A 26,405-nucleotide genomic window follows, 5' to 3' on the forward strand; every position below is an offset into this window, starting at 1 on the left:
GCTGTTTAGCAGTAAACACGCATGCTAGTGAAAGCTATATTTAATAGCAAAACTTAAGCTTTAGAAAGCATTTTTGAAGTGAAAGTGAAAGTTGCAAAGTAAGGTAACCCATACTCGGAATTGGTGCTATGCATTTAACCCATCCAAGTGCAGTGAATAGTGAACACACCATGAACACACACCCAGAGCACTGGGCGGCTATATATCCAGCGCCTGGGGAGCAACTGTGGGATCAGTGCCTTGCTCAAGGGCAATTCAGCCATGGGTTTTGAGGGAAGAGAGCGCTGTTATACAGCAAAAAGTTATTTGTATTTACATTCCAAATACACACTGTACCTGTATGTCATGTCTTCTGCTCTGTCCCAGTTGCCCAGACGCACCCCACGATCCAGTGGATTCTACCCAGAACATGCCTCTGTTGCAAACAGGAAGTAGAACCAGAAGTCGGTTGTCATCAAGGATCATGAGGCGGGTTTGGAGAGAGAATGAAGAATGGAGTCCTAGACCCAGATCCAGGGCAATCCAGTCGCACTGTGTCTCCGGAGGAAAACCCAAAGCCTGAAAACTGTAATTTGTCAATTAAAAGGATAAAGCTCTTATAAAGCATTCATGTTATTTTATGTTAAATTATTTAGGAATTTTTATATTTTGCATAACAAAGTGCTTTCTGCGTTCAGGTTTGAATGTACTAATAATAATGCAAAACACTATACTTTAAATCAACATTTAAAACAACAAAAAATATAAACCTTGACACAAAGTAGTCTTAAATATACTTTTAAATCCACGACCTACTGAAGGAAACAATTATGTATAAAAAAAACTAGGGAATTCACAAGCCTCTCTATAGAGTCCTATACAGGAATCTAGCGGTTACACCATGAAAATACAGGTTTTTCTTTTTTTTTTCTCTAACCAGGAGGTGCTATTCTGCCTTCAAAAATTGGATTTTAAAGGCCTAGTCTCTATTTTAAACTGAAATACTACATTAATTGAAAAATAATTGTAAAAAAAGTAGAATTTTTTATTATTATTTTCAATGGGAAAAAAATTATCATAATGCATAAATATTAATTAGTACCATGAGATACAAAAGAAAAAATATTATTGAACAAAAATATATCAGATTGATTTTACTGAAGAAAAAAAAAAGTTACATTTCAGGTGTCTGTGACTCTCAAATGAGGAGCGCACAAAGGTTAAAGGTGTTGTATGTAGGATTGACACAGAGTGATTGAACTAGGTATTGCAGTCCAAATTCAAAATATTGAATCATTTTCAAAATATTGTACTATACTACTATTGTACTATATTATAATATACGTCTTCAGCGCGTTCCTGAGCTCACAGATGGTGCATCATTATTCACTCATTATTCTCATTATAAACATGGTCAAAACTTTTCCACACGTCAGACTTTGCTTTAGTTGCTGGTGCAACCAAAACGTAATCGCCAGAGGCAAGCCTCCTTTTACACCTACTAAGCATCCATTTCACATCTTTCTCGCGCTAATCGAAACACATCACATGACCGCTCCTTTACCAAACCGGAGCACAAGCCTGAGCCCGGCCCGAGCCCACGTAAGATGATATAAATTAAGCCCGAACCCGTCGGGTCCCATTGGGTTTGGGCAAAAATCTTCAGCTCTAACCCGGAGTGCCGAAATACAATTGGGTAAACTGGCAGTGGGCGGGTTTCACAAACCAAAACAGAGACCGACTTTCCGGAATTCACATTTTCAGATGAGAATAACCACTGTTTCTTAAATATCTGCAAACATATTATGGTATTTTTATGCTTAAATAGAGTCAAAATCTTACAGCACCTTTAAGAGAAGTAGAGTTTTATCAAGTTCAAAAATCACACATACTGTAAAAAAGGCGGTAGACATTTTCCAAGTCTTTTCTAAATGATTTTATTATGAAAAAAGTTGCACGCTTTAAACATTTGCTGAATTCATATTATATATAGTTACATTACAAGAAAGCACACAATCTTTCCCGAATGGACAGGTTTTTGTTGCTGAGAAAGATGAGCTCTTTCTTTCCTTATTCAGATCGACCTGTTGGTAAAAGATAAGAAATAATAAAAAGCAGTACCTAGTAACCTATGCATGAAAGGTTATTCTGCCTTGAAGAATAAAACTCTCATGAAATTAGCTTGTTCAATTAGAATTCAGCTTTTTTTTTTACTCATTTAGACGATTTAGATGAGTTTTCAATCTTTTAGATGCCACAGACCAGACATGGGGACTTGGACTCGAGTCGACTCGAGTCGCTATTTTTATGACTTGTGACTTATATGAAAAATAAAATACTTGAGACTTGACTCGGAAGTTATAGACTCGGGACTTGACTTGACTTGAGACATGATGACTTGAATGACTTGAGTGTTAATCACATCATGTTTTCAGTTTGAATATAAAATATATAAATTATTTTAAAAAATAAAGTTGATTACTCAGCTGGAGCGCAGGCTGAGAATAGCGTTGTCATGACTGGATTAGGACACTATCATCAGTCATGCCCTCTCGTACCTTACGCACACCACGCCCACTTAGATCAGATATCACATCACATCAACATGTCAGCCGGAGGGGTACCGAGGGTCATCGCTTTTGTCTTCAAGAATATTTTGCAAGATGGCAAAAGAAGAACAGCAGTTTGCAAGATATGCAACATACAAATCTCGACAGCCAGACGACAACCTCCAATTTCGTCCGTCATCTGAAGAGCCATTCTGCCCAGTAAGTGCATGTAAATTTGTTATTGTTATCTGGTTAGTTGGTAGTTAGCTAATGTAATAATAGCTAAAGTAGCCATTAAAGGTTGTATCAGCGATTTCAGGCACAAAAAAGGCACAAATTAAATGATCACATTCATCTAATCTTTCCCGGGGCCGTTCACATGTTGTGCCTAAAAACGCATGGAAAACGCTAGGCGCGCAGCTTTCTCCATCTTTCCAAAGTGCTCGGGCAGTTGCGCTCCTGACGTGTCTGCCGTTGCTAAGCAACCATGATGTGCTCTCTCCATGAAGACGCCGAAATTTCAGCAAAGGATAAATGGATTTGCAGCACTAAAAATTGCTCGCAGTAGCTCTGCTACTAAATTTATTTCAAAATGGTAATCCATATACAGCTATGATCAGCTGTTCCTTCATCTTGGCTGAGCTTTCAGCGTTGTTACGGGAAAGGATGAAGCTGAATGTTTAGTTCTTATCACATGACCCGCGGTGCGCTTGCGGCATTCTGAAAAGTTGAGATGTTTTTAACTCTGAGCGGACGCGCCTGGAACAAATGAGCGCATCGCACCACGTGTGTGTCGCTTCCATTATGAGCACATTGGAAATAACCATAGACAGTAAAAGAAATGGACACAGCGACCCCATTGAAACTCAATTGAGACAACTGAAGCCCAGTTTTAGCTATTTTTAGCACTTCTGCAGTTTAGCAGTTTCTGACGCGCAGACTCAAACTAAGCTTGATGACGTCAGCAACCTGTCTGACAGATGTACATCTTCTAGTAGCTGTGCGTGCAAACTGCCATCGTTAATCTTGCAGAGACGGCGAGCTTGTGCGGGGAGTTCTTTGGCATGAGTGAGCAGGAGTAAGTATTCTGATTAATTATTTTGTATAGTTTTTAAAAATGTAACGCCAGTACGCCATATTAGGTTAATTGCCTGCGAGCTTCTCCTCCTGTCTGTACGGTAATGTGACAGAGAGTCGAGTGATTATGACGCAATCGTTAGCCTATTTTTACAAAAACTGTATCTTTAGAAATAAATAATGGACAAATGGAGTCTTTAAACGCCTCAGATGTAAAGTTATTCGCTGTCTAAGTGTCGCCAAAATGAATGGGAGGTCAATGGGATGCTAACGCAAGTGAAGTTCTGCTACAAGATGGCAGCACCCGGCCGACTTCAACTTCCGGTCGGCTTCCTTGCCGCATGGAAATAACGAACTTGCACGGGCAAAAGACGCGATCTGTGAACGGCCGCATATGTGAACGGCCTCTAACGATCCGCTAGCAGGCCGTCAAAAAAACGCATTCCAGGGGCGGCGCTAGGCCTGGGTTTAAGGGGGCTTAAGCCGCAAATATTTTGTTACCTTGTCTTTCTCATAGAGCAAAACAATTAATCAGAAAAACAAATGTGAATAAGACTACAGCTGCCGCGATTACCTAATGATGAAAAGTGCATATTACAGTTTTATATATATATATATATATATATATATATATATATATATATATATATTCCCTTTGCATTAAAAGGTACTCACGACGTGTTTTTGCAGCATTGAGCATTGTAGCCAATCACAGACATGTCTGTTGAACGCATTGGCCAATCAGAGACGTGCAAATGAGTCGCTGTGCTGAAGATGTGTTTTGTTCTGCGCTAGCTCACCCCATGTTGGGATAGGCCACATCGTGCTCGGCTTGCAGACAAGACTCTCTCGAATCTTATATTTTGCAAGTGCAATACCTTGTAAAAGAGGTAATGACTTATGGATATTTTCTGAGAGTGTGTGTGTGTGAGAGAGAGAGAGAGAGAGAGAGAGAGAGAGAGAGAGAGAAAGAGAGAGAGAGAGTGTGTGTGTGTGTGAGAGAGAGAGAGAGAGAGAGAGAGAGAGGAGAAATGTAACAAAGTTTAATGTTGTATGTAAACTGTGTTTCAGAGAGAGAGAGAGACAGAGAGAGAGAGAGAGAGAAGAAATGTAACAAAGTTTAATGTTGTATGTAAACTGTGTTTCAGAGAGAGAGAGACAGAGAGAGAGAGAGAGAGAGAGGAGAAATGTAACAAAGTTTAATGTTGTATGTAAACTGTGTTTCAGAGAGAGAGAGAGAGACAGAGAGAGAGAGAGAGAGAGAGGAGAAATGTAACAAAGTTTAATGTTGTATGTAAACTGTGTTTCAGAGAGAGAGAGAGAGAGCGAGAGAGAGAGAGAGAGAGAGAGAGAGGTGTTCAGAGAGGAGTCTGTTGGATGTTAAGCTGTTAATTGTTTTATGGACTCAATGTTGAAAATGTAAAACATTTCAAACACTGTTGGCAAAAGTGAAAAATAAATAATTGTATGAAGTTACAATTTCGTTTGATTCCATGATGCATGAGTATTTACAATGCAAATCCAAATTATTTTAATTTACTGACAGTTACTTATATCTTGTCTTTTAACTTTATTAAGATCAGATTCTGCAGGTAAAATTACAATAATAAGGTGACTTGACTTAGACTTGACTTAATACAGGACTTGACTTGACATAGCTTGTGACTTGACTTGACTTGACTTGCCCAAGAAAAAAATACTTGGGACTTACTTGAGACTTGAAGGTTAAGACTTGATACTTACTTGAGACTTGCACATGTGTGACTTGGGCCCAATCCCAATTCTACCCCTTAGCCCTTCCACTTTTTTCCCCATTCTCTTTTGGTTGTAGGGGAAGGGGTAAGGGGAAGGGCCAGATAGCCCTTCAAACAAAGATTTTTCGGGACCACACTTAAAACGAAGGAGTATGAATTATCTCAGCAACATGGCTGCTACAGCGAACAAAAAGACACATAAATGTAAGATTTATAAATAATAGGAATAAGAATAAAGATTTTAACGAAAAGTAATCATTTGTTTTATGTTACATTCAATTGTGTGTTCATATTAATGGTCATGTTACTCAAAGAAATGTTTGCAAAAAATCGCTAATATTTGCTAACGTCATATCATTACAGACTGCATGATAGTGCCACAGTATATCTGATCAGGGCGATAACTGCCGTAGCCCAATAATTAGAAATCGCTAAACCATTTTCTCAAATATTGCCTATCCGAGAGAGAGAGAGAGAGAGAGAGAGAGAGAGAGAGATGGAAGTAGCGTGTATTCGCGTCTGTGCGTTTGTCTTTTTGGAGTAAAAACAGCGATTGTATCCTCTCGCTGCTGGAAAATATAATGTAGCGATTCAGTATTTAAACTTAATATAAGCCGTGGGGCAGCGTTGACAAGTTTTTTTTCTCCTGGATGTGTGAGCTGCGCGATTTCCGATATGTGTGTGTGTGTGTGTGTCAGTAAGCAGCAGCTCATTAATACAGAACAATGATTAAAGGCTCTAATGCACACCAGTATATGTGTGTATTGTAAGAGCAAGACGACGAATGATGGTGTGTGACGTCATGGTAGTGGTGTCCCAATCCTTAGGGGAATATTTTCTCCCCTACCCCTTGACACTCTGTTTCAAGGGACAAGGGGAAGGGGTAGGCGGAGGGGTAGGGGAAGGGGAAGGGGAAGGGGAAGGGGTATAAAATAGAATTGGGATTGGGCCTTGGTCCCATCTCTGCCACAGACCTCTAAATATGATCATCCTCATGTGAGGGACTGTCAATACTAAATTCTTAAAATACATTTTTTTATTCCAGTTTAAAAGACCCAATATATACTGTGAAAAATGTACATTATAAATGTCTAAACTATTATTTGCAAAACATTTAGTTTGTATTTTATTTCCTACTCTTTGTTGTACTGTACTGCTATAGTACTATATTTACCTAAACCTAAAATTAATACATAAAATTAATGGTTGTTTGGTTTCGGGCTCTGTTCCTGTCTATTTTAAACATGCAATAGTGCCGCCAATTTTGAAACTTCCCTTTTTTTCAAAAGTTTTAGAGAAAGTAGTCTTCACTCAATTACAGCCTTTCTTAGAGAAAATTTAATTATTTGAAGTTTTCCAGTCAGGTTTTAGGGCAAAACAGTACAGCACTCTTAAAAGTCTATAATGATATTTTATTAACTGTTGACTCTGGGGTTTCTGCAATTCTAGTTTTACTAGATCTTATTGCTGCGTTTGATACTGTTGATCACACTGTTGACTCACACATCTTGGTTTCTCGTCTTGAGAAATATGTAGGAATCCAAGGAGTGGCTCTTAAGTGGTTTAAGTCGTATCTATCACATAGAAGCTTTGCAGTAAATGTTGGGGAATTTTTATCGACCTCGGCTCCTCTCACCTGTGGTGTCCCACAAGGGTCTATTCTTGCCCCGATAATTTTCTCTTTATATATGCTCCCTTTAGGGTGCATTTTTAAGAAGAATAACGTTTCATTAAACTGTTATGCAGACGATACGCAGATTTATTTACCATTACAATAGAATGTTTAATTGATATAAAAGCCTGGATGTCCTTACATTTCTTAAAACTTAATGAAAATAAAACCGAGATTATTATTTTGAGCCTAGTGAGACTGTTAATCTTGGCCCTCTGGTCTCGTATTATAAGATGGTGGTGAAAAATCTGGGTGTTTTATTTGAAAAAGATTTTAAATTCGATAAGCAAATAAATGCTGTCGTTAAATCCAGCTTTTTTCACTTGAGACTTCTGGCTAAAGTTAAGATATTTCTCTCTTTTAAAGATCTTGAGAAATTCATCCATGCCTTTATTTTTTCAAGGCTTGAATATTGTAATTCTTTGTACATAGGAGTCAGCCAGAAAACATTGTCACATCTGCAGGCAGTTCAAAATGCAGCAGCTAGGATGAGACGACAGGGTGAGCACCCCCTGCTGGCCTAACTAACACCTCTTCCAGCAGCAACCTAGTTTTCCAAGTAGGTCTCCCATCCAGGTACTGACCAGGCTCAACTCTACTTAGCTTCATTGGACAATCAGTCTTGGGCTCAAGGGTGATATGGCTACCGAAAATTATAAATTGGAACTTCCTACATTTTATATGGCCTCATTATTCTCTTTTAACACACAGCACTGCCAATTACACTGCTCAGAATCCAAGCAAACAAATACGCAAACTTACTGTGTGGATGCTGAAGCCAGTTGCGGTCTAAATAGTACAGATAACATCTCTCAAACTCCTTCTCATTGTAGTTAGACACAGAAACTGGCACAAAAGGTTCCATATTATCAAACCCCTCCTGAAAGACAGAAGGCATAAACAAAATGGGACAAGGAAACAGAAAAAGTGCAAATATATTGAGCCCTTTTAACAAATCTATACAACACGCACAACAGATTATAACGGGTGCCTCTAAACTTTATTGTGCACTAATTCTTCAAAGTGTATTGTTGATGTTAAAACGAAAACTAAATTTGGTAAAAAAAAGGCATAATGTGTTTATTTTGTGTGTGAAAGCTGCTGACCTCTCCTAGTAGCTCACTGGGAAGGTAAGCAGACCGTGGCTTGAACACAGAGCCAGTCTGAGACAAAGCTATCAGAATGGCACCTCCACTCTATGACAGAATAAATAAAGAGTGAACAGCTCACTGAGAGTTAAATCTGTATCTTAATATTAAAGTTATAATTTACCCAAAAATACAGATGTGCTGAAAATGTACTTACGCTCAGTGCATTCAAGATGTAGATGAGTTTGTTTCTTCATTGCATATTTGGAGCAATGTAGCATTACATCACTTCCTCACCAATGGATCCTCTGCAGTGAATGGGTGCCATCAGAATGAGAGTGCAAACAGCTGAGAAAAACACTGCAATAATACACGCGACTCCAGTCCATCAATGAATCCTTTGTGTAATGAAAAGCTGGATGTTTGTAAGAAACAAATCCATCATATACTGTCTATTATGGTCAAAATAACAGTCCATAATCCACAATAACTCTTCCTCCAGTGTCATCCTTCCCCCTTTTGTCCTTTAAATTTTTTTTAAACTATTTTTGTTTAATGATACTTTTATTTTGCAAACTCTGTTTTTACTCAAATGGTAAACTGTACTTGATATGAGCATATTTATCTCCTGATTCAGAATAGAGAGGACTTTTTTTTTACAGGAGAATGTTACAAACACGCCAGGTTCCACCTCCACTCATTCACAACACACGCCCTCACCCGAGTACTGAGCACTTCCACCTGACCCTCATCATTACCCAATCACCTCGGCACCATAAATACCACACACACGCACTCAATCAGCATCCGGTCTCGTTCGTGACAAGGTCTTACCTGTATGCTAACTCAAAGGACTAACTCTTCCTCTACTTACCTCTCTCCAGCGATTCTCCGAAGATCAAGATCCCCAGTGTGCGTGTGTGTGGTTCACCTCCCTCCTCTGACGTCTTCACCCAGCTCTCACGGATCCATTCATCACTCTACCCAACACTACCTGCTCCTCTGCTTGTGTCCATTAATAAACCCTTCTGTCTGTTACTCCTCAGCCTCCCAAGTGATCTGTAACAGAAGACCGGACCAACACCGCTAGGCACAAGCATGAGCCTCACGGACCCCTTTCAAGATCTGGTCGATGCACTCCGAAGAACACTCACGGCTACACCTGCATCCCCAACACCAGCGAGCACTTCCGTCAATGATGCCAGCACTTCCTCACCTTCCGTTCACGCCAGTCCCATGGCCCGGCCGGTGGAGGATTGCAACAGTTTCCTCCTACAATGCTCGCTGGTCCTGGAGATGCAACCACACTTGTACCCCACAGAGAGATCCAAGGTAGCCTTTGTAATTTCTCAACTGGAAGGTAAAGCACTACAGTGGGCAGATTCAATATGGACTCAAAATAACCCAGTTATCCAGTCTTATTCCAGCTTCATCGACCATTTCCGAGAAGTTTTTGGCAGACCAGCTTGGGACTCTTCCATTGGTGAGAAGCTGTATAATCTCAAACAGGGAAAAATGTCTGTCAATGAATATGACCTTCAGTTTAGGACTCTAGCAGCCTCCAGTGGATGGAACGAACAGGCTTTACTGACTACCTACCGTCATGGATTGGAACCTCGAGTGTGGTTGCATCTCGCTGCATACGAGGACACCATCAGGCTTGAACAATTCATCTAGCTGTCCATCCGCTTCGCCACCCGTATGCAGTCGTGCTTAGAAGAGCACCAGGGCCAGGCGTATTCCTCTATGCCACTCTGCCGACCAGAGGCCGTCAGCTCCCCAGAACCAGCCAGCGAACCCATGCTAGTGGACTCATATCGTCTCTCTATGGCTGAAAGACAAAAACGGCTGGCCTAGAATCTGTGCCTTTACTGTGCAGCCCCGGGGCATGCCATCGCTGTATGCCCCGTCCGTCCTCCTCGTCCCATGGTGAGTGCCATTCTCCCTTCAAGATACCAAATGAAACCACTGACCACTGTTGTGACACTTACTGCCGCTGACATATCTCTTCCAGTTTCCGCCCTCCTCGATTCTCGGTCAGCCAGCAACTTCATCTCCGGCGCCCTCTGCCGTCAGCTCAAGCTCGCTACCATGGCAACGCCGTCAGCCTACCAAGTCCACACTATCACCAGCAAACCGTTAAGTAGAAGATGCGTGCGTCATAGTGTGGGTCCCATTTCCCTCCAAACCGGCCTTCTCCATCATGAGGAAATCCATCTGCTGGTTCTGGAGGAATCCACCGCTGATGTGATTATAGGGTGCCCGTGGTTAGAGAAGCACAATCCCGTAATCTCCTGGAAGACGGGTGAAGTCCTGAAGTGGGGCGATGCCTGTTTCAAGAGCTGCATCTCAGGTTGTCCAGTTCCGGCCACATCTTCCCCTGAACCTCTTTTTTCCACTTCAATAGAGAGCCCAGTTGAAAACCAATCCATCGCCATCCCTACCTGCTACGCCCCCTTCTGCCCCAAACGGGCTTCCAAGCTGCCTCCAGACCGGCCGTGGGACTGTGCCATCGATCTGCTGCCGGGTGAACCAGTGCCTAAAGAAAGGATATACCCCCTATCCATTCCGGAGGAGAAGGCCATGGAGGAATACATCAAGGAGGCGCTGGCCCAGGGTTATATTCGTCCATCTACCTCCCCTGCTGCTTCGAGTTTCTTATTTGTGGAGAAAAAGGACGGAGGTTTAAGACCATGCATTGATTATCGGGCTCTCAACAATATCACTGTCAAGTTCAGGTACCCACTTCCCCTCGTCCCAGCTGCCTTGGAACATCTCCATGGTGCCAATGTTTTCACCAAGTTGGACCTCCGCAGCGCCTATAACCTCATCCGGATACGAGAGGGGGACGAGTGGAAAAAAGCCTTCATAACCCCTACTGGCCACTATGAATACGGCGTGATGCCGAATGGACTTGTTAACGCCCCCTCCGTCTTCCAGGACTTCATCCATGAGGTGCTCCGGGAGTTCCTCCACAAGTTCGTCCTCGTCTACATAGATGATATACTCCCGGAGCCTGGCAGAACATCAACGCCACGTTGCGGAGGTCCTGCAACGCCTGAGGGCCTTTCAACTCTATCTCAAGGCCGAAAAGTGCTCTTTCCATCAGCCCTCAGTGCAGTTCCTTGGATACAACATCAACAGTGGCATCAGGATGGACGAGGGGAAGGTAAATGCCGTCAGAGATTGGCCCACTCCTACCACCATCAAAGAGTTACAACGGTTCCTTGGCTTTGCCAACTTCTATAGACGGTTTATCCAAAACTTCAGTACCATCACCAACCCTCTCACCAGTCTCCTCCGTAACAAACCCAAATCTCTCCCCTGGACTCCTGCCACCACAGAGGCCTTCCACACCCTCAAAGAGGCCTTTACGACCGCCCCACTCCTGGTTCATCCCAACCCCGACCGACCCTTCATCGTGGAAGTCGACACCTCAACCACCAGAGTGGGAGAGGTCCTTTCTCAGCAGCAGGGGAATCCCAGTCGCCTCCACCCATGCGCCTTCTTCTCCCGGAAACTCAACCCGGCGGAGGTCAACTATGATATCGGCAATCGGGAGTTGTTGGCCATCAAATTGGCCTTAGAAGAATGGAGGCATTGGTTGGAGGGAGCCAAACACCCATTTCTGGTCCTCACAGATCATAAAAACCTGGAGTATCTTTGCGTGGCCAAAAGATTACATCCAAGACAAGCCCGCTGGGCGTTATTCTTCACCCGCTTCTGCTTTACCATCTCATATCGCCCAGGGGTGAAAACGTAAAGGCTGACGCCCTGTCCCGGTGTCACGCCCCCGAAGAGAATCTCGAAGAACCAGAAACCATTCTTCCAGAAAAGGTCATCGTCTCTCCTATTAGCTGGTCCGCAGAGACCCTTCCTCCTTCCGATCCTACTACGAACACCCCGCCGGGTTGCCCACCGGGACATCAGTATATTCAGTATATCTCTTGGCACTGGTCACCCGGGGGTCAATAAAACCCTCTTGTTGCTTAAGGAACGCTTCTGGTGGCCCAACATGGCCTCAGATGTCAGGAGGTACGTGAATGGATGCACAAGCTGCGCCATATCCAAGAGCCCTCGCCATCTTCCATCAGGCAAGCTCCATCCTCTGCCCATTCCCAATCGCCCGTGGTCACACCTAGGGGTGGATTTCATCACCGATCTTCCTCCTTCAGATAATAATACCTGCATTCTTGTCATAGTGGATAGATTTTCTAAATCCTGTCGTCTTCTTCCCCTGAAGGGTCTGCCCACGGCCATGGAAACGGCCGAGCTGTTATTTAACCATGTCTTCAGGTACTTCGGCATCCCAGAGGATATCATCTCGGACCGAGGTCCTCAGTTCATCTCCCGGGTATGGAAGGCTTTCCACTCACTCCCTTTGTCAACCTACCACCTGACTCACTCCATTCCAGTGCGTACTCGGCTACCAATCTCCACTCTTCCCCTGGTCAGGTGAAACTAGGATGTCCCCGCCATCGACTACTGGTTCCGGGAGAGCGATAGGGTCTGGGATGCGGCACACCACCAACTCCAGCAGGCCTTACGCAGAACGACAGCCGACCTTCGCCGATCTGAGGCCCCAACGTACCAACCCGTTCAGAAGGTCTGGCTGTCCACCCGGGACATCCGCCTGCGCCTGCCCTGCCGCAAGCTAAGTCCCAGACTCATTGGCCCATTCACCATCCTCCAGCAGATCAATCTGGTCACTTACAAACTCCAATTACCCCCTGAGTACCGGATTCACCCCACCTTCCATGTGTCTCTCCTTAAACCACACCATCCTTCTGTCTCTCCCTCCACAGAACCTGGCAAAACCGAGGCCTCCCCTCCACTCCTCCTAGACGACGGCGCGGCCTATGAAGTAAGTGACATCCTGGACTCCCGGCAGGGTGGTGGACAACTGGAATATCTAGTTGACTGGGAAGGATACGGTCCAGAGGAACGTTCCTGGGTCCCAAGCAACAATATCCTGGATCCTAACTTACTCGACACCTTCCACTCCAATCATCCTGACCGACCAGCTCCCAGGGGAAGAGGACGTCCACCACGTCGTCGGGGTCGTGGGGAGGGGGGTAATTTTACAACACGCCAGGTTCCACCTCCACTCATTCACAACGCATGCCCTCACCTGAGTACTGAGCACTTCCACCTGACCCTCATCATTACCCAATCACCTCGGCACCATAAATACCACACACACGCACTCAATCAGCGTCCGGTCTCGTTCGCGACAAGGTCTTACCTGTATGGTAACTCAAAGGACTAACTCTTCCTCTACTTACCTCTCCAGCGATTCTCCGAAGATCAAGATCCCCAGTGTGCGTGTGTGTGGTTCACCTCCCTCCTCTGACGTCTTCACCCAGCTCTCACGGATCCATTCATCACTCTACCCAACACTACCTGCTCCTCTGCTTGTGTCCATTAATAAACCCTTCTGTCTGTTACTCCTCAGCCTCCCAAGTGATCTGTAACAGAAGACTGGACCAACACCGCTAGGCACAAGCATGAGCCTCACGGACCCCTTTCAAGATCTGGTCGATGCACTCCGAAGAACACTCACGGCTACACCTGCATCCCCAACACCAGCGAGCACTTCCGTCAACGATGCCAGCACTTCCTCACCTGTACCTTCCTGCACCTATAATTGATCTGTAACAATTATATATAGAGGACTCATATTTTATTTATAAGGTAAAAATGTCTTAATGATATATTTGTTTATTACACATGCAGCTTTTCATTTCATAAGATGTAAACTGATGGATTGGAGTTGTGTTGATTACTTGAGGATTGTTTTATCTTATTGTGACAGCACCCATTCACTGAAGAGGTTTCGCTGGTGAACAAGTGATGTAATGCTAAATTTCTCCAAATCTGTTTCAATATGAAAAAAAAAACATCTCAGCCGGCCTGAGGGTGAGTGCATTTATAGCAAATTCTCATTTTTGGGTGAACTATTCCTTCAAGAGTTTTTTTTTACCCAGTTGTTTTTCATCATCTTTATGAATCAAAGTCAGTTCCTCTGGCTCACACTACATAAAAAGGAAAAGAAAGCAGAATGTCAAACAAATGCACCAATTATTTAATAAAATTAGTATAATTATGCATAATTATGTAAATATTTTTAAATTCATTTTTACTTTATTTTTACTGACTAATTTACACCAACAAACCATAGTTCTGTCCTCCTTTCGAAGAGATGTTTTGCCCCACAGAGATGTTTTGCCCCACTGCCCCACGTCCTTTGTGGCGCCCCCTGCCTGCAGCCTCAGCTCTTGAACAGCTGCTCCAAATAAATAAAACCATTGAAAATATGGTTAACTAAAAACTATACTATAAAACTTCTATAATAATAAAACTCACCTGATCAATAAGCTCCCCTAAAGGCTGCCCCTTTTCAGTACTTTCTCTCTTCGTCCACACATACGGCTGTGTTATCTTTAACTGTTAATTGATCAGACTGACATCAGAGCAGCTCAATAAATAAAATGAACCGAGCTAGTGGAATATATATTGTGAAATATAAATTTCTAAACACTTTTTTATATTTATTTTAAAGTTAGAAAACTTAAGCAAGTCCATATTTTGTTAAAATAAAATAAAAATACTATTTTATAACATTAATAAATATAAATAAAAACAACGTGATATGGTATTTTACACACAACACAAAATAGCACTTGCATAATCTCATAAACACTACAGTTCAATAAACACTTCAAGTTGTACCTTTGATAAAAATCGTTCGTTGGTGATTTTGAAGTTCTTCAGCCATTGGGATGCTTGGATCGGCTGGTCGAAGCATTAGGGGCGGGAAGAAGATGGTAGCAGCTCTTTACAGTTCTTAACCCACAGGTGAGCTATACAAAACATCATAGCAACATCAGGCTCCAAACTTCACATCACTGTACATTTTGACTCAATGAGGGGTTCAACGGAGCTCACCATCAGGTATGTGCACGATCAGCCAGCCCTGAGTGTAGCAGTAATGCAGGGCGTGACACAAAGACATGGTCTTTCCAGTGCCAATTTCTCCATCTGAAGTACACTATCAAGGAATTTGTTATATATCAGTGTGGAAAAATATGCACAAAGTAAAACAGGTCTCTGGATTGGAATTTTGTTTTTGAGGATACAAAGGACATAACGCAGGGGAGGCTTGTTGTAATCAGCCCTTTTTTCAGATATGAGATAAGCTCCAGTGCCGGCGGCCTCACCATCACACAGCCTTCATTAAAGGTTTTAATCTGAAACAAGAACACAAACATGCATTAGTTGTCCAGGCATATTTAACCACAAATCATGACAATGGCATTTCTATTTGGACTATATTAAATCAATGCAAAAGTGCTCCAAACACACATACTTCAGTACTGTTCCCAAACCTGCAACTGAAAGCGTGGAGGCAGTCCATAAGGGAAGAGTTTTTGGATGTGAGCCGGGGGGAGCTTGTAATACCGCCTAGTATGTCTTTCTGAATGATATGTCTGAGGAAAAAGGAAAGAGCAACTGTAATAAGAATGTAATATGATTTCCATAACATATTTTACATGCAGTTTCAAGGGGCAGCTCAACAAGTAAACATTTAAATAATAGGTAAATTACCAAGCAATTTATTTATTTATTTCATGTATGTATGTATGTATTTATTTTTTAGCAAAAGCCTGCTGGATCACGCAAAATGCTTCACTTTGCATCAAGCGGTGGACTTTTGACATCTCCAGGGAATATGTTAAAAATACAGATCAAACTTCCTAATTTTTGGATTACGTGCATGAACAGTCCAACTGACAGAGGGGTGTTGCCAAAATTAAATAAAAAATGTATTACAGGTTTTAAAGTTTATTGGAGAACTGGAATGCCATAGACCCTTTTCTTTGTCTTCTCTAGTCATGTACCACAGACTTTTTCCATGGTCATACTGCACAGAGAATCAATATTTATAAAAACCCATCTTGCCAGTGGTGATTTACCACTTTAAAAAATGAAAATTCTGTCATCGCTTACTCACCCTCATGTCATTCCAAATCTGTTTGAAGATTGCTGGTAATCAAACAGTTGGTGGTTGCCACTGACTTCCATAGTATTCTCCCCCTACTATTTAACTCAATGGTTTCCAGACATGAGAGTGAGTAAATGATGACAGAATTTTCATTTTTGGGTGTACTATCTCAAAAAATGTCAACTTCATGAATAGGTACGTGTGAAAGCTACTGATAAACGAAGACACTACACAGTTTCTGTTTTTAGGACGTACAGGATCTTGCTCTGAAGTTCTGAAGAATGACAGCAGATTCGGTTCAGTTGATGCGGTTTCCACAGCAACTGCCTCCAGCTGCTGGCCACTGCTTTGAATGTGGAGATGCCTGAACTTCTGTGTTGCCTGATACATAAACATACATAATGGTTATGATTGTTATATCTAAGGATGGCTGAAGCGAAACAGTCGTTCCGAAGCTTTGCGAGATCCCGAAGCGCAGATGTGTCGAAACACTGATCCGAAGCGTGATTCGAAACACCCATGTCACGTGACTATGACCAAACGAAGCCTCGAAGTGTTTCACTAATTGTTTCATCAGGTGTGGTCCGCCGAATCAGCGTTTGATTGGAACGGTCGGGAACAGACCACACAATCGCACATCTGTATAAAAGTGAAATAAACGCATTTTGACCTCGTGGGTTTTTGTGAGAGGAGTTTGACTTTGAGATAGCGGATTTTTGGTGATATAGTGACATAGTGCGATTTGATTAGTTAAAGGCAATTTAGACTTACATTTAAATTTACACAACACATTGACTGAGAGGCTAGAGACAGACAGAGTATACATATAGTGACACATTAATAGATACATAGATATAAATGTATATAGACAGCTAGATTAATAGATAGATACATATATAGATAGATTATAGATACATATATAAATACATATATTATAGATAGATACATATATAGATACATAGATTATAGATACATATCTAGATACATAGATCGATTCATATATAGATAGATAGATTTGGATAGATAGATAAAATGGAAGCTCCCCAGAAGAGATGCCGTACATCTGTGGTGTGGGAGCATTTCCATTTAGAAACCCCAAATAAAGTGAGATGTGTGTATTGTGATCGGCAGCTAGCCTACTGCAACAATACATCATCCATGATGCGCCATTTGAGGAGCACTCATCCTGCCATTTTGCAGGGTGCAGAGGATGGCATTCCCCCTGTACCTACGCCTGCTACTGACACTGCTGGGCCATCTAAGCAAGGTATGCATTGTTTGGGATATAATTATAATTGAAATATAATTACAACCTTTTGGGACACTGTTTATAAAGTTTATAAGTTATATAAAGCACTGATTATAAACACTGGAAGGTTTCCAAATAATGAACCAGTAGGCTATACTTTTAATAGATGTGCACTAATTGAAGCTGTATTTTTCCAATGTATTTGTCTGAAAGTATGTTTTGTCTTCTCTTTTAAAAGTCAGACAGAGGGAATAGGATGAGGCTCTTATAAACATGGTGGTGAAGGATCTGATCCGAAGATCAAGATCCCAAGTGTGCGTGTGTGTGGTTCACCTCCCTCCTCTGACGTCTTCACCCAGCTCTCACGGATCCATTCATCACTCTACCCAACACTACCTGCTCCTCTGCTTGTGTCCATTAATAAACCCTTCTGTCTGTTACTCCTCAGCCTCCCAAGTGATCTGTAACAGAAGACTGGACCAACACCGCTAGGCACAAGCATGAGCCTCACGGACCCCTTTCAAGATCTGGTCGATGCACTCCGAAGAACACTCACGGCTACACCTGCATCCCCAACACCAGCGAGCACTTCCGTCAACGATGCCAGCACTTCCTCACCTGTACCTTCCTGCACCTATAATTGATCTATAACAATTATATATAGAGGACTCATATTTTATTTATAAGGTAACAATGTCTTAATGATATATTTGTTTATTACACATGCAGCTTTTCATTTCATAAGATGTAAACTGATGGATTGGAGTTGTGTTGATTACTTGAGGATTGTTTTATCTTATTGTGACAGCACCCATTCACTGAAGAGGTTTCGCTGATGAACAAGTGATGTAATGCTAAATTTCTCCAAATCTGTTTCAATATGAAAAAAAAAACATCTCAGCCGGCCTGAGGGTGAGTGCATTTATAGCAAATTCTCATTTTTGGGTGAACTATTCCTTCAAGAGTTTTTTTTTACCCAGTTGTTTTTCATCATCTTTATGAATCAAAGTCAGTTCCTCTGGCTCACACTACATAAAAAGGAAAAGAAAGCAGAATGTCAAACAAATGCACCAATTATTTAATAAAATTGGTATAATTATGCATAATTATGTAAATATTTTTAAATTCATTTTTACTTTATTTTTACTGACTAATTTACACCAACAAACCATAGTTCTGTCCTCCTTTCGAAGAGATGTTTTGCCCCACAGAGATGTTTTGCCCCACTGCCCCACGTCCTTTGTGGCGCCCCCTGCCTGCAGCCTCAGCTCTTGAACAGCTGCTCCAAATAAATAAAACCATTGAAAATATGGTTAACTAAAAACTATACTATAAAACTTCTATAATAATAAAACTCACCTGATCAATAAGCTCCCCTAAAGGCTGCCCCTTTTCAGTACTTTCTCTCTTCGTCCACACATACGGCTGTGTTATCTTTAACTGTTAATTGATCAGACTGACATCAGAGCAGCTCAATAAATAAAATTAACCGAGCTAGTGGAATATATATTGTGAAATATAAATTTCTAAACACTTTTTTATATTTATTTTAAAGTTAGAAAACTTAAGCAAGTCCATATTTTGTTAAAATAAAATAAAAATACTATTTTATAACATTAATAAATATAAATAAAAACAACGTGATATGGTATTTTACACACAACACAAAATAGCACTTGCATAATCTCATAAACACTACAGTTCAATAAACACTTCAAGTTGTACCTTTGATAAAAATCGTTCGTTGGTGATTTTGAAGTTCTTCAGCCATTGGGATGCTTGGATCGGCTGGTCGAAGCATTAGGGGCGGGAAGAAGATGGTAGCAGCTCTTTACAGTTCTTAACCCACAGGTGAGCTATACAAAACATCATAGCAACATCAGGCTCCAAACTTCACATCACTGTACATTTTGACTCAATGAGGGGTTCAACGGAGCTCACCATCAGGTATGTGCACGATCAGCCAGCCCTGAGTGTAGCAGTAATGCAGGGCGTGACACAAAGACATGGTCTTTCCAGTGCCAATTTCTCCATCTGAAGTACACTATCAAGGAATTTGTTATATATCAGTGTGGAAAAATATGCACAAAGTAAAACAGGTCTCTGGATTGGAATTTTGTTTTTGAGGATACAAAGGACATAACGCAGGGGAGGCTTGTTGTAATCAGCCCTTTTTTCAGATATGAGATAAGCTCCAGCGCCGGCGGCCTCACCATCACACAGCCTTCATTAAAGGTTTTAATCTGAAACAAGAACACAAACATGCATTAGTTGTCCAGGCATATTTAACCACAAATCATGACAATGGCATTTCTATTTGGACTATATTAAATCAATGCAAAAGTGCTCCAAACACACATACTTCAGTACTGTTCCCAAACCTGCAACTGAAAGCGTGGAGGCAGTCCATAAGGAAAGAGTTTTTGGATGTGAGCCGGGGGGAGCTTGTAATACCGCCTAGTATGTCTTTCTGAATGATATGTCTGAGGAAAAAGGAAAGAGCAACTGTAATAAGAATGTAATATGATTTCCATAACATATTTTACATGCAGTTTCAAGGGGCAGCTCAACAAGTAAACATTTAAATAATAGGTAAATTACCAAGCAATTTATTTATTTATTTCATGTATGTATGTATGTATTTATTTTTTAGCAAAAGCCTGCTGGATCACGCAAAATGCTTCACTTTGCATCAAGCGGTGGACTTTTGACATCTCCAGGGAATATGTTAAAAATACAGATCAAACTTCCTAATTTTTGGATTACGTGCATGAACAGTCCAACTGACAGAGGGGTGTTGCCAAAATTAAATAAAAAATGTATTACAGGTTTTAAAGTTTATTGGAGAACTGGAATGCCATAGACCCTTTTCTTTGTCTTCTCTAGTCATGTACCACAGACTTTTTCCATGGTCATACTGCACAGAGAATCAATATTTATAAAAACCCATCTTGCCAGTGGTGATTTACCACTTTAAAAAATGAAAATTCTGTCATCGCTTACTCACCCTCATGTCATTCCAAATCTGTTTGAAGATTGCTGGTAATCAAACAGTTGGTGGTTGCCACTGACTTCCATAGTATTCTCCCCCTACTATTTAACTCAATGGTTTCCAGACATGAGAGTGAGTAAATGATGACAGAATTTTCATTTTTGGGTGTACTATCTCAAAAAAGGTCAACTTCATGAATAGACGTGTGAAAGCTACTGATAAACGAAGACACTACACAGTTTCTGTTTTTAGGACGTACAGGATCTTGCTCTGAAGTTCTGAAGAATGACAGCAGATTCGGTTCAGTTGATGCGGTTTCCACAGCAACTGCCTCCAGCTGCTGGCCACTGCTTTGAATGTGGAGATGCCTGAACTTCTGTGTTGCCTGATACATAAACATACATAATGGTTATGATTGTTATATCTAAGGATGGCTGAAGCGAAACAGTCGTTCCGAAGCTTTGCGAGATCCCGAAGCGCAGATGTGTCGAAACACTGATCCGAAGCGTGATTCGAAACACCCATGTCACGTGACTATGACCAAACGAAGCCTCGAAGTGTTTCACTAATTGTTTCATCAGGTGTGGTCCGCCGAATCAGCGTTTGATTGGAACGGTCGGGAACAGACCACACAATCGCACATCTGTATAAAAGTGAAATAAACGCATTTTGACCTCGTGGGTTTTTGTGAGAGGAGTTTGACTTTGAGATAGCGGATTTTTGGTGATATAGTGACATAGTGCGATTTGATTAGTTATAGGCAATTTAGACTTACATTTAAATTTACACAACACATTGACTGAGAGGCTAGAGACAGACAGAGTATACATATAGTGACACATTAATAGATACATAGATATAAATGTATATAGACAGCTAGATTAATAGATAGATACATATATAGATAGATTATAGATACATATATAAATACATATATTATAGATAGATACATATATAGATACATAGATTATAGATACATATCTAGATACATAGATCGATTCATATATAGATAGATAGATTTGGATAGATAGATAAAATGGAAGCTCCCCAGAAGAGATGCCGTACATCTGTGGTGTGGGAGCATTTCCATTTAGAAACCCCAAATAAAGTGAGATGTGTGTATTGTGATCGGCAGCTAGCCTACTGCAACAATACATCATCCATGATGCGCCATTTGAGGAGCACTCATCCTGCCATTTTGCAGGGTGCAGAGGATGGCATTCCCCCTGTACCTACGCCTGCTACTGACACTGCTGGGCCATCTAAGCAAGGTATGCATTGTTTGGGATATAATTATAATTGAAATATAATTACAACCTTTTGGGACACTGTTTATAAAGTTTATAAGTTATATAAAGCACTGATTATAAACACTGGAAGGTTTCCAAATAATGAACCAGTAGGCTATACCTTTAATAGATGTGCACTAATTGAAGCTGTATTTTTCCAATGTATTTGTCTGAAAGTATGTTTTGTCTTCTCTTTTAAAAGTCAGACAGAGGGAATAGGATGAGGCTCTTATAAACATGGTGGTGAAGGATCTGCAGCCCTTCACCATCGTGGACGATGAGGGATTCAGGGCATTTGTGAACAAGCTTGATCCAAGCTATGTCCTCCCATCCCGGAAGGTGCTTAAAATAATGGTCAGCGAAAAGTACAACAAAGCCAAGGAGAAGACAATGGAGGACCTACAAAAGGCCGAATTTGTTAGCCTTACAGCTGACATGTGGTCCTCCATTAATATGGATGGATATCTTGGTGTGACTTGCCATTACATAACACCAGAGGCAAAAATGGCAACTGTTGTACTGGGTGTAAGGAGGTTTTACCAAACCCACACAGCCCAGCATCTCATGGAGGCTAAAGCCTTGCTAATGGCTGAGTGGGGAATAACCTCCAAAGTTCAGTGCATGGTGACTGACAATGCATCTAACATGATCCTAAGTGCCCAGCTACTCCACCTTCGCCATGTCCCATGTTTTGCTCATACTTTAAATTTGATTGTGAAAAAGGCACTAGATCAAACCCCAGTCATCAATGAAATACGCCAGAAGGCCAGAAAGATAGTGGGGTTGTTCAGATCCAGCTGCAAAGCAAAGGACAAGCTTGTGGAGATGCAGAGCTTGATGGGAAGACCAACTCTGAAACTGATACAGGAGGTTGACACGAGATGGAACAGCACATTTGACATGCTACAGCGCTTGTATGACCAACGTGAACCAGTGGCTGCTGCACTTTCCTACTTAAACAATGATACTGCTCCCCTGACAAGTATTGATTATGACATTATTGAACAATCATTGTCAATACTGCAACCATTCAAACTCGCAACAACAGAGATGTCAGAGGAAAAGAGAGTGTCTGCTTCAAAGCTTATACCACTGTACAGGATGTTGCAGCACAAGCTTGCACAGAAAAAAGGAAATGCAACGCAGGAATCAACTGTTCAATTAGGTAGGCCACAATGACCATACTACCCATGTGATTGGCCATAACTGTCATATTATTGTCATTATTATAAATATGTGTTTCTCCTGTTTTGGCTCATAGGCTCACATCTGCAAGAAGGTCTGCACTCCAGATGTGGAGGTTATGAGAGTTTTAGAGCCTTGACACTGGCTACACTGCTGGACCCAAGGTTCAAAAATGTGGCATTTGGAAATGCTGCCAAAGCCCAGGAAGCTGAAAAGCATATCACACTGGAGTGTGCTTCACTGATGCGTTCAAACACAAATCCTGGTGAGCACTTTCAGTCTGTGTTATGTTATGTAATCTGAATCATGTAATATAATATATCCTTCATATATGCCGTCAGTTTAGGATTTGTTACTAATTGCTGTTTTCATTTTTATTCAGACCCAGAAATGTCAACATCACACCCATCATCATCATCATCACCATCACCATCAACACCAGTAGAAACACAGGACAGTTTATGGGAACTTTTTGATACTCACATCCATCAAACCAAGATGATACACAATGCTACAGCTGATGCCACAGTGGAAGTGAAAAAATACATCAACGATGCGTATTTGCCCAGAACTCATGATCCACTAACTTACTGGAAAGAGAGAGCAGTAATCTTTCCTCATTTGTATGTCCTTGCAAAAAAATATCTTTGTATGCCAGCAACAAGTGTCCCTTGTGAGAGGATTTTTTCAAAGGCTGGAGAAATTATCTGTAAAAAAAGAAGTAGGCTAAGTCCTTCCACAGCAGATAAATTAATATTTTTGAATAAAAATCTCTAAAAAAGTGAGACATTGTGGCTTGATTTCTTTTATTAATATTCATTTTTCATGACCAAAATAACATTATGCACAGTGAGGAGCCTATAGGTTACAAGCTTCACATATTAGAACATTATAATAATAAAAAAACAACACATTTTTTTAATGGCTCGTCAAGGTTGTTTCAGATCAACACCTGCAAGTGACCACTAGGTGTCACCGTTGAGACGGGTGTCGGATTGATTCGAAGCCTCGAAACAATATGGCACATTTGGTTCAACTGTTTCATTGGTTCACGAGGCCTCGATTTTGCCATCACTAGTTATATCCTGTAAAATTGTCTAATCTTTAATAATCTTTATTTAAAAATTATATAATAATATGTGAAAGGTGAATGACACTTACTTTTGGACACAGTCCAAGGTGAGTTTTTGCAGATTCATGTTCTGAAACAAAAGTAAAGCAATTTGAGGTTCTCTTAATGTAACTTAATCAAGTTGACCAAACTGCTCACATTAAAACTATTAAACTGATAGCTTGTTATGCAAGTGTCTACTAATGGACAGTGATATATCCTAAATTCAAGGAACCCCTGTTTTATAATGTTAATCTCTGATAGAGAGTCTGGGATCATGATGTCTGTCACCTCGAGAGAGATTTGCTGGCTGGAAGCATGAAAGTGCATGAGACATGATGCTGCTATAACGTGATGCACAAAAACCCGCAATAAGACATTACCTTACCCCTACAAAAAAAAGTCGACAGATGCGTAGAAAACAACTTGTCATTTAAGGCTTACGTGTACAGCGATAACCACGTATTTCTGGTTGAATCGAACGGGTCGTACTGTCACGGACCACGGCCGATAGAGGTCGCCATCATCGTTTCGATAAACGTCGGAAGTTACGTCATTACGTAAATGAAGGAGACGTATGACCAAAAGGTCAAGGTTTGGCTTGTAATTAATCGTTAGATATGAATTATGTGAATTAAATTAATACGAAATAGGTAATTTGTAATTACCATGGCCTGTTAGCATCTGCTAGTTGATAACTATACTGTTATGCTTCATCTTTCTCCACTGACGATAGTTCGAAAGTAATGTTAGCTGTGTATTTAGACCAAATACATATTTTTGCATCTTTTTCCCAGCGGGGTTGATAACTATTATTTAGACCAAATACATATTTTTGCATCTTTTTCCCAGCGGGGTTGATAACTATATATATATGAATAAATACATTGCTCATTTGAATAAAAACATTGCTCGGATTTGTGTCAAATATATGTAGTTAATTGTTACTCTGAGCCAAAATAAACTAAATCTCAGAATGTATCATGAGAAAGAAACAAGCACTTTAATTTGGATGCAGATTACAATTGCTTCTTTTGTAATTCTAAAGGAGACACCGTTTATTTTTTTGAATGTCAAAGTTCTTCTCCATTTCATCATCATCACAAGTCATTTCTGAGTTTCAAAGTTAAATTGCTGAGTTTTAAATTAATCCATCAACACTTTTACTTTACTTAAATGAAGATGACATTTCAAACAGAGAAGTATATATCATTGATTGTTTTTATTATTATTATTTATTAGGAAAATGTAATATTTGTCAAAGCAAGTGTGATGCAAAAATCCTATTTTGCTCATGTATTTTGGATCCATAAACATTTCAAAAAGTAAAGTCTGTCTTTATTAAATTACTTTTAAAATATGTTTGTGATGCCCTTTAATTTTAATTGATTTAATTTTATGTAGTTAGGCTTACTATTGTATCATTATTTGGGTCTACTTTATTAGTTAGATGCAGCACCGCCACTTCCTTCCGTTCTATATTAATATTAATATACAATATACATATACAATTTATCTTTTTTGTGTGGTTATGAAAACAGACCTAAGGGAACAAAAGCATTTAAAATGTCTTACAAAAAAACAATGAGGCAATAATGATTGGTTAATATTCATAATAATCATATGGTTAAACACTATTAAAATACATAATGTAATAAAAAATAAATGAACAATTTACAAATGCCTGCAAAGGGTGCGAAAGGCCTGGTAATTGCTGCTGTTAAACTTACAGGATGATCAAATACTTGCTTAATATTCACCAAACATTTAATTCAAATATCTTACATTTTTGGCCACCTTTTTGAGATAGAATTGCTACAGCTTTCATAATTTCTTCAACAAAAACATATGGACATCAAAATTAACATTGTTTTATCATAGTTAAACTGCTTAATTTTCTTTTGTGTGATTTATAAATTATTGAGACTATATAAAATTCAATCAGACAACTGTACTGTATTAATAAAATCATAGTCACAGGAGGTAACTGTTTGTTTGTTTGTTTGTTAAAACAATGCTTTATTATAGGCTACACTGACTGCTCTTAATTTACTTAAGTTTTTTTGTTTTTTTTACTGTAACGATATCAACCTTCATATTCATCCGGAAGAAGGAGGCGGGAACCGGCGGACAATCAAAAACATTTTAATAACAAAATAAACACAAAACAGCGCACCAGCCCCTCACGGACGACTGGTGCGCATAAAATAAAAACCAAAACACAACTAAAAGCCCAGGCCTGGTCCTCTCTCGTCCTTCACTGTCGTCGCTCCAGTTTTATATCCTTCCATCTCCTCCATGGGCCTCGAGACCGGTGGGACGAACAGGTGTAGTTCATCTCCAATCACTCCCCCGGCCTCGCTCCCATGTCCCTCGGCCCCGCCCCACTCGTCACATACCCCCATCGCCCCTCGCAGGCCGGGGGGTACTCCCGAGACTGCGCTCTACCCCCCCC

General features: G+C 40.8%; 1 pseudogene; it reads right to left on the reverse strand.

Annotated features, from left to right (window-relative positions):
• Positions 1-1,977: 1,977 nt before the first annotated feature.
• LOC132103483 (small ribosomal subunit protein mS29-like) lies at positions 1,978-24,474 on the reverse strand (annotated as a pseudogene).
• Between the last annotated feature and the right edge of the window lie 1,931 nt (positions 24,475-26,405).

The sequence above is a fragment of the Carassius carassius genome, chromosome 24 (assembly GCF_963082965.1).
Source record: "Carassius carassius chromosome 24, fCarCar2.1, whole genome shotgun sequence".
In the NCBI taxonomy this organism is placed as follows: Eukaryota; Metazoa; Chordata; class Actinopteri; order Cypriniformes; family Cyprinidae; genus Carassius; species Carassius carassius.